This window comes from Toxorhynchites rutilus, chromosome 1, assembly GCF_029784135.1.
Source record: "Toxorhynchites rutilus septentrionalis strain SRP chromosome 1, ASM2978413v1, whole genome shotgun sequence".
Lineage (NCBI taxonomy): Eukaryota > Metazoa > Arthropoda > Insecta > Diptera > Culicidae > Toxorhynchites > Toxorhynchites rutilus.
Genome location: NC_073744.1, coordinates 198,529,573 through 198,541,697, shown reverse-complemented (window position 1 = coordinate 198,541,697; position 12,125 = coordinate 198,529,573). Strand labels below are relative to the sequence as shown.

At 38.2% G+C, this 12,125-nt stretch overlaps 1 protein-coding gene across 1 annotated transcript in view; it reads right to left on the bottom strand.

Annotated features, from left to right (window-relative positions):
- The window catches only part of LOC129774361 (uncharacterized), a 404,070-nt gene that overhangs the window by 375,379 nt on the left and 16,566 nt on the right, over positions 1–12,125 (bottom strand). The window contains exon 2 of the mRNA XM_055778092.1: positions 1,932–2,460. The gene's annotated coding sequence lies outside the window, so the exon portion shown is untranslated. The remainder of the gene's footprint in view (positions 1–1,931; positions 2,461–12,125) is intronic.

Here is a 12,125-nt window from a genome sequence, read left to right as displayed (position 1 = left end):
ATGTGTTTCCACAGTAATGTTTAAATAACAATGTAATATATTAAATTGATTTACAAGCATATAATAATGTGTATTATTTTGTTTGGCCATATAAGAAAAATTTAATTGAGTAATGAACGATTGAATATCTTCAAAACAAAAACCTTTTTTTTCCTATCTGGCATCTCTGCTAAAGCTAAAGTACGAAGAGGGATACACGAAAACAAACTGACGTCATGCCATGAAGCGCGGGAGACGAAAAATTCTTTCGCGTCTCGCAATTCACACTCTCTGCAGCTTTTGCGCTCCATGATTATGCAGCTCAACAGCTCAACAGCTCAACAGCGCAACAGCTCATCAGCGCAACAGCTCATCAGCTCAACAGCTCAATGGCTCATCAGCATAACAGCTCAACAGCTCATCAGCTCAGCAGCTCATCAGCTCAACAGCTCAACAGCTCATCAGCTCCAGCTCCGTAATGAGCTGATGAGCTGCGTTTTTTTTATTGCGAGCCGATCCGAATCCGCTCACTATGATGAAGCGATTCGAATGAACAACTCATGAGCGGATGGCACTCTAGAACACACTCCGGCGGGAACAAAAGTTCCCTTTAACTTGATGTATTTGTATTTGATTTATTTGATGATTTCTCCGTATCTTCAATTTCGAACAATTAGAACGAGGTATTTCCGTTTGGAGATTTTTCGATTGTTTGATAGTTAGTTTCGTATGATATATTATTTCATCCATTGTGATGAATTGTTATGGAGTGCTCAGATCGATTGATGCAAATATTTCGTAAAGCCATCAGGAAACAACTAACCAATAATTGTAAGTACATGAGCCGCCGCAATTTCGACCAATCAGGACTGGGTATTTCCGTTAGGATAGAGGTTGAGATAGTTAGATTGTTTGATAGTTTTCATGACATATATTATTTTATTCAATGTAAAAAATTGTTATGGAGTGCCAATATCGATTGACGCAAAAATCTCATCAATCCATCATGAAATGACTGAGCAATAACCGTTTGAAATTGGGCAATTTTCACGATGTGCTCGATTTTCGATTTTCAATTAGTACCCCCATATGTTCCCGAAAGACGTAATCCTACGTCAAAATGCGAGAAAGCCGTTGATAGTGTTGCAATCGGTTAACACGGTGCAGTATTGGCAAAGTTTTGGCACGTAATTGGCTATCAGCGGTGTGAAATGGCGAATCGATAAAACCACTACATAGTGGCAATATTTTGTACCACTTTCGGCACAATCTTCTAGCCGAATTTGGAAGGGAGGAGCTATAAACCTTCGCACTAATGTTATTTATGTTCTTTTGTGGACCTCCATTTAATTCGATTGTGTCGAATAGTGAATGCTTTGTGTTTTGTTTTTCGGCAATCACTTTTGTAACCTTCAAACGGTGACCGATTCGTGACGCTCATCACAAATTCCGAGCCCATCCAACCGATAACAGTTTGCAAGCATCGGAATCATCGAAGGAGACACAATGCCACACAATGCAAAACCAAAAGCGGGAAGAAACATTCCAACAGAATATAAGGAGATAGGTAAACGAGCGGTAAGTGCAATTATACGGTCTTGTACGGTTTGGTTATGGCTGGAAAACACCATTCGCCATTCTGAACAACAACAACAGAAACAGAAAACCGCTAACCCAACAGTGCATAAATGGGAAGCTAGTTGTAGGTATTAATAATGAATGTGTTGGGTTGTGTTATTGCGTTTTTTTTTGTGCTGTGCTTTTTAGCGCAAATCACTTCTCGGAGTGTTGATTCTTAACGCTTCGGCGTTGTTTAGTCTGACTCGAAACAAACGAGCTCCGGAGAAAAATATGATGCTTTTATGAGGTGTGAGAATGCCTCCTCACAAGATTTAAGCTGATTGATTGGTTTGTTTGCCGATCATTTACTGGTGGTTTAAAAAGGGACTTACCTCGGGGCAAAAGTGGATGACAGTCGGCTTAGGGTGACCTAATTCAGCATCCGAGACACTAGACTCGAGGTTTTATTAGCTGTTCTGAAGCAATAGCACCGCTTCAACTTGCACCACACACTTGACTGCACGAATGTTAGCAGGGAACCGCGCACTCAACTTCCCAACCTGACTAACAACAAACTAATCACCTCTGTCACAGCTGGACTTTTCACCTTTTTCACTCCACGCAAACAGCGCGGCGCATTTTCTTCTCCTTCCACTTCCAAGACCTACGACAGGAGACGGTGGCGTAATTACAAAAACACGTGAAACGAAAGTTCACCTTCCTTCCTTCCACCTGGCGAGCGGGCGATGTAAACAAATTTTGCAAAACTAATCCAATTTCTCCACCACTTCCACCTCTTCTAAGGTTCGAGGTTGGGCAACACCTCCAGTTTCCGCGGTTTGTTCTCTCTCCGATTTTTTTGTTCACACTTGCCACGAGTTCGGATGGGATTCTCCCACCTCTCTCGGCGTTATCAGCTGTCTGGAAAGAAATAAACAAAAATAAGATTGGTTTGATGGTTGATTTCGCCGACAGTTGTTATGGCCGCCACTGTGCGCATACACACGAACACAAAGTCAGGCAAAGGTAGCTCGATGTTTACCCAGAGTGTTTCGCCGTCTTCTCGCGCGCTATCAATCGCGCTGCCACTATCAGCTCATCGAAGTTTATTTGCAACAAGCTCACGTAACCACAACACAGCTGATGACGGTTGATTTCGGTTGTTTTTTTTTCGCAAGAAGTTTCGTGTGAAGAAGAGAAAAACATTCACACACAGATTGCGATCCAGATGCTTGAGTCATCCGTAGAAAGAAAGAAAAACCGAGACATCCCACATGCAACAAGCGCGATATTGCGACGAGTGGAATTTTTAAACAGCTGAAGGAGAAATACCAACTGTTTATGGTTATTACTGTTATTTCATTTTTTTTTTGTTATTCGACAGAAGAGCCGAAAGTCGCACGCATGTTGCATGTTGATGATGGCAATCGCCATCATCATTCTACGCCACGTGTTACGGACAGCTGAGGCTTATCGCGAATCGAGTTAGAGATCCATAAGATAAGCACTATTTGAGATTATATTTAGAAAAGACCTCCAAGCGAGGTATAGAAACGTTTAGAAAGGACCAATGTAAGGCAATTAAAAGATGTAAGAGCTCAAGTGTTTTGTTAGGCTAGAAAACGCTTGTAGTTCGAAATTATTGCCGGTCATAAATTCAGAATGGACGAATATTTAAATAGCGTCCGGTAAACAATTTAATGCATGCATCATTTAGGATGCATTTTTATTACCCTTTTCCATCCCTAGCTGCGCTCAGCCAGATACACCAGCAGGGTGTAATAAAATAAAAGGATGTTATTTAGAGCGAAGGATGGAAAGGGGAAATCCAAGAATAAGATAGGCGCACCGACGAGGTGCTATAAACTTAAGGTATTTTCTTAGGGTAGTGCAGCCGTCTCAGACTGCACGTTACCATACGCTAGAAGAAGGGACAAGGAAGGTAGATGATCTAAACGAAACCGATATGTTATCGGTTTTCAAGAGAGAGAGAGGAGATGTTCCTCGTCAATCTTAGTTTAAGGAACCATGTATATATTGTGAAACTTTTGAATAAATTTTTTAGTATTGTAACAGAACTCACGCGAAAGCGTTAAAATTTTTCTTTCAATAGAGAAATTTTTCATGGTGGCTCCAGAGAGGAGCAAGTTTTTCCTTTTATTTAAGTACAAAATGTGTTAATTTGCGAACTCTTCTCGGCAGTGGATGCCAGAGGTGATGTTCGTGAAATCTTCTCAGCAGTGAATGCGAGAAGTGTGAATTTGTGAATTCTCAAAGGCAGTGGATGCCTAAAAAGTGCATTTCTTTCGTGAATTTTATCAAAAGGCAGTGGATGCCTAAAAAGTGTATTCGTTTCGCGAATTTTCCTAAGGCAGTGGATGCCTAAAGAGTTTATTATTTTCGCGAATTTTCCTAAGGCAGTGGATGCCTAAAGAGTGTATTATTTTCGCGAACTTTCCTAAGGCAGTGGATGCCTAAAGAGTGTATTCGTTTCGCGAATTTTCCTAAGGCAGTGGATGCCTAAAGAGTTTATTATTTTCGCGAACTTTCCTAAGGCAGTGGATGCCTAAAGAGTGTATTATTTTCGCGAACTTTCCTAAGGCAGTGGATGCCTAAAGAGTGTATTATTTTCGCGAACTTTCCTAAGGCAGTGGATGCCTAAAGAGTGTATTATTTTCGCGAACTTTCCTAAGGCAGTGGATGCCTAAAGAGTGTATTATTTTCGCGAACTTTCCTAAGGCAGTGGATGCCTAAAGAGTGTATTATTTTCGCGAACTTTCCTAAGGCAGTGGATGCCTAAAGAGTGTATTCTTTTCGCGAACTTTCCTAAGGCAGTGGATGCCTAAAGAGTGTATTCGTTTCGCGAACTTTACTAAAGCAGTGGATGCTATATACACACATAAATATATGTTAATTCAAGTACCAGAAGGCAGTTATTATAAATATGACCAACTGCCGCAGCAGCACGTGGTCGTGGAGTTAGAAGCAAGAGGTAGCAGCAGTATCCTCGGCACAATCGGAGAGACCATCGCTAGAGATACCAGGAACTGTCAACCAGCGGAACCAGAAGCAAGCGGTGGCATTAGATGCAGCAGCACCAGCATTGGCACTATCAGAAGTGACAAGAACAATCCGAGCCAGAAGGTTTGGACCACTCAAGAACCAGTCGGCACCAGCAGCAGCAGTAGTATCCCAGCACCAGATGAGTTAATCGAAAAACAGGTATAGAATTAATCTATATTAAGAATTATAGGGGTTGCGATAGCAACCATGGGAGTTTTTAAAATAGGGGCCAAGAGAGCAAAGAAATGATAAAGGAATAAATTCGTACGGTCAAGTGAGCCAACATTAAAATATAAACAATAAAATTAGTAGGAATATGGAAAACACATACAAGATGATTACCACTAAATACTTCACACGTAATGTGAAGGGTCACTGTCACCTATGTCACGAGTCTGATGAGGAACAGATGATTTATTGTTGCGAGTGTGAGCGATGGTTCCACTTGAGTTGCACTAATCTAAAGCAAGCCCCTCTAACGGGTGATCGGTGGATCTGTGTCAAATGCACAGATCTAGAATATAATTATTCGAAGAAAGTGCGAATAAGTGACTTAATAGGAATACTCGCTACTAGCATATATCCTAGTGGGTGGGGAAATTATTATAAGGAGGATATGCCAACCAAGCCGCCTCCATTTAGGGTAATTAGTGAATTGCATAGGCGAGTAAATGGCAATTCTGAATCTGAGTTTAGAAACTCAGAGGAATGCCATCAATTAAAAATGCCTCCTCCTTGGAATCCTGATCTAGTTGATTGCAGGAGGAAAGGTAATGATTCAGATGACAAAGTATTTGAATCATCTAAAGTAACCAGATTAATTGCACCTCCTCCGTGGAACCCTAAGTTGGCTAGGTATATGAGGAGGAAAAATGACAATTCATCTGAGTCAGAAGATTCAGATGATGAAGACAAACTTGAAGTGATACAAGTTGAAATGAATGAAAAACTAGGAGATGTTAGTCCTCAGAGCGGTGAAGATGGCTGCTCATTCCCAGTGAGGAAAGAGCCATTTAAAACCATATCAGTCGCAAAACGCGAATCTGATTATGAGAATAGTTTGCCCGCAATAGGCAAAACGGGTATCATCACAGATGTATGGGCTGTGATAGAAGAAAATACGAAAACCTCCACAGAAAGAGGAATTATGGCGGAAAAGAAAAAACCATGCGTGATGCATGAAGTCAGGGCGGATGAGATATCTGCAAATAAAGAAATAGCGGATTCCAATAATGGAAACGCTAAAAATTTTAAGATAGAAAAACTATCTATCAACCTTCAAGATCCAGAATGGGAAAGGCCAGCTACTGGATTAATTAAGAATTCTGTTGCAACACTGATTGTTGAACAGAAAATAAAATACCCAACTGAAAAACGGTTTGAAGAAATAGAACCACCTGTAGCAGTAGAGGAAGTAGTCCTCAGAAATAGAACAAAAATATTAGCAAAATTTTATTTGAAGACGAAAGCCTGGCGTGAAGGTTTAAAAAATTCCTTAGAAGTGCAAAGTTCATCCCAAAAATTGGGAGCCAATGTAAAACCAAAAGTGTTATCATCAAGATGGATGATTCATCACAAGATGCTAACATACAATTTGAAAACTCAACAAATATAGAGATTTGTGTTATTGAGCCTCCGAGGAAGGTAGCGCCAGAAATAACACCAAAGGAATTGTTTATAAATGAATCTTCATTTCTTCCAAGGAGAAATAATTCCCACAATAGAAAATCATATTCAGTCGATAATTATAGTATTGGAAATCTCGATAAATACTGTACCCCAGATTACCAGTATCCTCGACGTCGTATCAAAAACGACTTCCACTCTGTAACCGCGAGTTACACTATTGTACCATCATTAACGAAATATGATGAATATTCTATTTTGCAAAATTTGTGACATGTTGACAATATTTAGTCATAGGGCAACACATATAAAATGATGCGATCGTTATAGTTAAAAGCCATAGATTCGTATAAAATAGGACTACTTATAACCAAAAAAATTATGGCTCTGAATAACTTTCAAATCTTTAGAAGACTGTTTCCTAAGTATTAGGGGCGTCTATTTACCTGTATGACAACGAGAGCAATACATCTTGAGTTAGCGCAAGATATGAGTTCGGATTCTTTCATTATATGTTTCCGCAATTTGCAAAATTATGGCCCAGATAGGGAAATTATTACCGTAGATCAAAACTATAAACTCTCTAATATAGAGGTTGGAAAGTTTGTTTTTCAACGTTTGTAATATGTTGATATTCTTTATATCTATATAAAGTATAGAAAATCTTAAGCTTGATAAAATATAAAGACGAAAATCTTAAAATGGAAATTTAACAAAACTGTTAACTGAATTAATTAGAAAATATTTTTAGGCAAATGATTTGCTTGAAGTTCAGCAAGTGAGCTGCTGAAAGACTTTAATACAATTTAAGATACAATTGTTTCGTTATAAAATGGACCCAATAAAATGATAACTTGTAAGGTCCAAAATATCAATTAGAGCAAAAAAGAAGAGACTGTCTGGTCAAGCGTCAAGCATTTGGAATGCTCAAAACATTACTCTGATGGGTTAAAAGTATAGCAAGTATTCTGCTGAAAAATATACATTGACCACTAAAGAAAAAATTATGGCGCAGCAAGTGATATGCTGAAGCCAGTTTCTATACGAATGATTGGCTCAAAGCTCAGTAAGTGAATTGCTGAAAGGAGCGATATCAACTGTAAATTAGTTGATGGTAGAAAAAATTAAAAATACAGCTATGAAGAATTTGGAAGACTGATTTGTTAGCAAGAGGATTGCTTAACCTTCAGCAAGTGATTTGCTGAAGGGGTCAAAACCAAAAGTTTCTTTTTTAAGCAAGTGAATTGCTTAAAACTCAGCAAGTGGATTGCTGAGAGTAACAACATCACCAGTAAGTCGGTTGATGAAATACAGCATGTGAGATGCTGAAGAAAGATTTTTTAAACAAGTGGTTTGCGAAGCTCAGCATGTGAGTTGCTGAGAATATGATCAATGCATTATTCAAATGAATATTAAAAGCATAGCTTCCAGTCTTAACTGAGGGAAAGATTGGAGATGGTTAACTATACAATGTAGATGACATTATGAGTTATTTGAATACAAGTAACAGGAAAAAAAAAATTGAATGAAATTTTTAAATGTATTTCAAAGTATATCACACTATGAGAGCATGAGTTGCATGCATAAAGAAAACGACTTGAAAAAGTTTATGTGAGCTACGATCAGTCGTATTATATGATTAGTCGGAACAGTTACATGAGAACTGAGGCTTTAAAATTGGATTTAGTATTCAGAGACAAACTTTAATGTTAATACTTGCTGAAGGAACGGTAATTGTACTACCAAAAGATTAGCACATTGACTAATTATTTCAAAAGGATGTTTTGAGAAAAACAATATCAGCAATGTAACAAGACAACTAGCAAAGGGATGTTGGATTCAAGATTCCTTTCTTGGCAACGAGATAACTTAGCATTAAAATAGAACGTTGTGTTTGATGAAAGAAAATCTTATAAGAGAAAAGAAAATGTAATTTGCATTTCCTTTAATGGAAAATATTATATAACACTGAACCTCAATGAATAATTTTCCAAAAAGAAACTTGAAGTTAGTTTATATAATTAACGGTTATATCAAATTACTAGTGAGAGCAATTATTCGAAATTTACGAATGTTTACGATTAGTTTGCATAACTGTATGCAGAATAAAAATGAAACAAAAAATACTATTATTAATAAAACAAATAATAAGTTATGTTTTCTAGTATAAACTTGTAAGTGTAAGTGTAAGGAAAAGATAATAATGTGAGTGAAATCAAATCACACAATAAAACACAGAATAAAGCGATACAGCTACAGATGGAAATATGTTCAAGCAAATGTATATGATTTAGAACATGTAGAACGACTATCAAAAATTTAAATTAAAATGTAGAAAAGAATGATAATACTGAAGAATTTGGTAAATCTATGTAGTAGATTTACGGAGTCCGGAATGTTACGGACAGCTGAGGCTTATCGCGAATCGAGTTAGAGATCCATAAGATAAGCACTATTTGAGATTATATTTAGAAAAGACCTCCAAGCGAGGTATAGAAACGTTTAGAAAGGACCAATGTAAGGCAATTAAAAGATGTAAGAGCTCAAGTGTTTTGTTAGGCTAGAAAACGCTTGTAGTTCGAAATTATTGCCGGTCATAAATTCAGAATGGACGAATATTTAAATAGCGTCCGGTAAACAATTTAATGCATGCATCATTTAGGATGCATTTTTATTACCCTTTTCCATCCCTAGCTGCGCTCAGCCAGATACACCAGCAGGGTGTAATAAAATAAAAGGATGTTATTTAGAGCGAAGGATGGAAAGGGGAAATCCAAGAATAAGATAGGCGCACCGACGAGGTGCTATAAACTTAAGGTATTTTCTTAGGGTAGTGCAGCCGTCTCAGACTGCACGTTACCATACGCTAGAAGAAGGGACAAGGAAGGTAGATGATCTAAACGAAACCGATATGTTATCGGTTTTCAAGAGAGAGAGAGGAGATGTTCCTCGTCAATCTTAGTTTAAGGAACCATGTATATATTGTGAAACTTTTGAATAAATTTTTTAGTATTGTAACAGAACTCACGCGAAAGCGTTAAAATTTTTCTTTCAATAGAGAAATTTTTCACCACGCATGCGGTTATGTCCACAAATACACATTGCGGCGCAAACGGCGCGAAAGTGAACTCTAATGGCAACCTTTCATCGGACAATAACGGAAAAGGCGGAAAGAAAACTGCTCTTTACGCCCGGGATTCATTACCGGTGGGCTCCCTCTTCCTTCCACCCTCCTCCAATGGGTCAAAACATTTAGTTAAACGAAAATGAAACGAATGGATGAAACGCACCAAAAAACAAAAACCACACGCATTAAAGTGGATACTTTTTAGCGCGCTGCTCCAAAACACCGAAAAACAAAAACGAACGGACGGTTATTCGATCCATTTCATCTCATCGTGTGAGAAAATGCACAAAAATCCAAAAACCCGGCCGGAAATTGATTGAAGCTAACCTCGATTCGGCGAGGGTGTGCAGGAAAGAAAGCGAAAATGCACGGAATCAATTCCTCCGCCCTCCTCCTCCTCAGCGCCATCGGTTGTTGCGGGTGGCCGATGCGTCGCTCTGCAAACAATGAGTGATGGTGGTGCGGAGAAAGTGGGAACCTATTCCGAGATCAGATCGTCATCTCGATGCGGTTCTCGAGCGAGGAAAATTAGATTCCGGAGCGTGGTAATGTTTGCTCTAGACATTCCTCCCAGCAAACATTAAATCGTATGAAAACCCATAATAGGAGGCGATATTAATACATCCAAGATACATTTGAATGATATATGATGCATATAACAGGCATATAAACGCAAAAATGAAGGCGATATACGTATATGCCATATTTTATACGAACTTAAAGCCATAGATAACGATATACGATGCTTCTTACACTTATATGTGATTTGACCCGACAATGCTGTATAAAATGAATAGAATGCATAAAACTGCACATCGCTATACTAGGATACGCGACGGACCGATATACGACCTAATCCATCAATGATATAGAAAATCGCGTTTCTGGATTTTAAACGATTTCGGATACACATGATATATCCTTCGATCGATATTTAAACGATTGTAATTGGATACGAATTTATATGCGACCTAGCATGCACAAAAGTTATACGATTTCACGTTTGCTGGGCTGAGAATACATTAAGTCAAATAACTTGGCATATTTTAAGTCGTATATCAAGTGGGATCGAATCACAATTCATTTATAATGTCGATCACAGCATACATCGTGTATATCTAAAATAGTATAAACTGCGATAAATCTAATTTTATTTATCACGACGGATTAAGTCGTAACAATCATTGGTTTTATGGTATACACTATTATTCGTATGACGAGTTACTGGTCCCAAAGCAGTTTTTTCCAGTGAACAGCGTTAAAATAATTGAGTATTTCTCATCCGATAAAAAAAATCCTAATTGCCTTTTTTTTTCCAAATTCTAGACTTGATATATATGAAAGTTTCTAGCTCTTCAGTTTCACTTCCATCCTCGATATTTTTCCCTCTAGAATGATCTAGCAATTTGATTCAAAATCCTCGTTTGCTACGATTTCAAATTATTTAAACTCCAAATTTCAGTTCAATGTTCTTTCACTTATTCCATAAAATTATGGCACTGTACCCACGAGGGGTTCTCTTTCAGATGTTGACGGTGCTTCAACAACTATCGTAAAATTGAACTAATCGACATCATACATGCATATCAGGCAGATACAGTTCGAGAGTCACATGAACGCATAATTTGAATCAATGTAGTACTGCGAACAATCGTGTTAGATGCCCTGAAATATCATTCAACAGTAAATCATACTAGATCGTAATTGGGGACATATTACATCACATTATTACTTTGACACTTCACGATTGTTGATGTTTACTTCAAGACGGATCTATGGTGCAAGGTGCGGTTGTTTGCTCACTAAATTGGATAGAGGGGAGCGGAATATGAAAACCGTACGAGAAAAGCTTCTACCTGAAGCATAAAACAGAGAAGTTCGAAGCTCTTCTTCTTCTTGAATGGCGCTAACGTTCCCTGTGGAACTTTTGCCGTCTCAACGTTTGCATTAACTAGCGTCATTTATTAATACTTAGTTGAGATTTCTTAAGCCAAATAACACGCCTTGAATGTATTCTGAGGGGCAAGCTCTAGAATACGCGTGACCACAGTGCAAGTCGAAAGAAATTTCTTTGACGAAAAATCCCCCGCCCAGAACGGGAATCGAACCCGAACACCCGGCATGATAATGTGAGACGCTAACCACTCGGCCACGGGTGCAGTTCGAAGCTCTGCGTTCTCTCAATAAGTTCAGGGGCATTCAGCTGCTACTGACCCTAGTACTTTTATTTGAAAACAAAAAACAATACTCGCGTAACTTTTGAAAAGGTCCTAAGTAACAAAAGTAAACAAATCGAGTTTTACTATACAAATGATTGCTTTTATACCCATTAACATCATGCAAAAACACGCATTGTGATTAATATCCATTGAACGATGAAAATTTTAAACTAATAAAACGTCCAATGTAACATTTCGTGTTACGGAGGTTTCACTGTTATATAAGACGTTTGGTTTCGTTAACCGTCTGAAGTGACAAAACAAACGCAACATCCCAATTATGTACTTTGGACGTTTCAAAAGCGGACCTTACACGGTCAAATTTATTGACAATATGATGACATTTGAGAGCATAATGACAGCTGAACATGGCCGACAACGCAGAAATCCGGATTTTCTGATTTTCGGGCATCAATATCGTGACATTTCGTATGGATGCATGATGTTGACGTTTTACTGAGTTGCCAGATTTGCAAGCGGACATTTAATGTTTGTTAGTCTTTTTTGCGATTGCAATTAAAATTTATAAACTTCTGAAATTGTAGGAATCA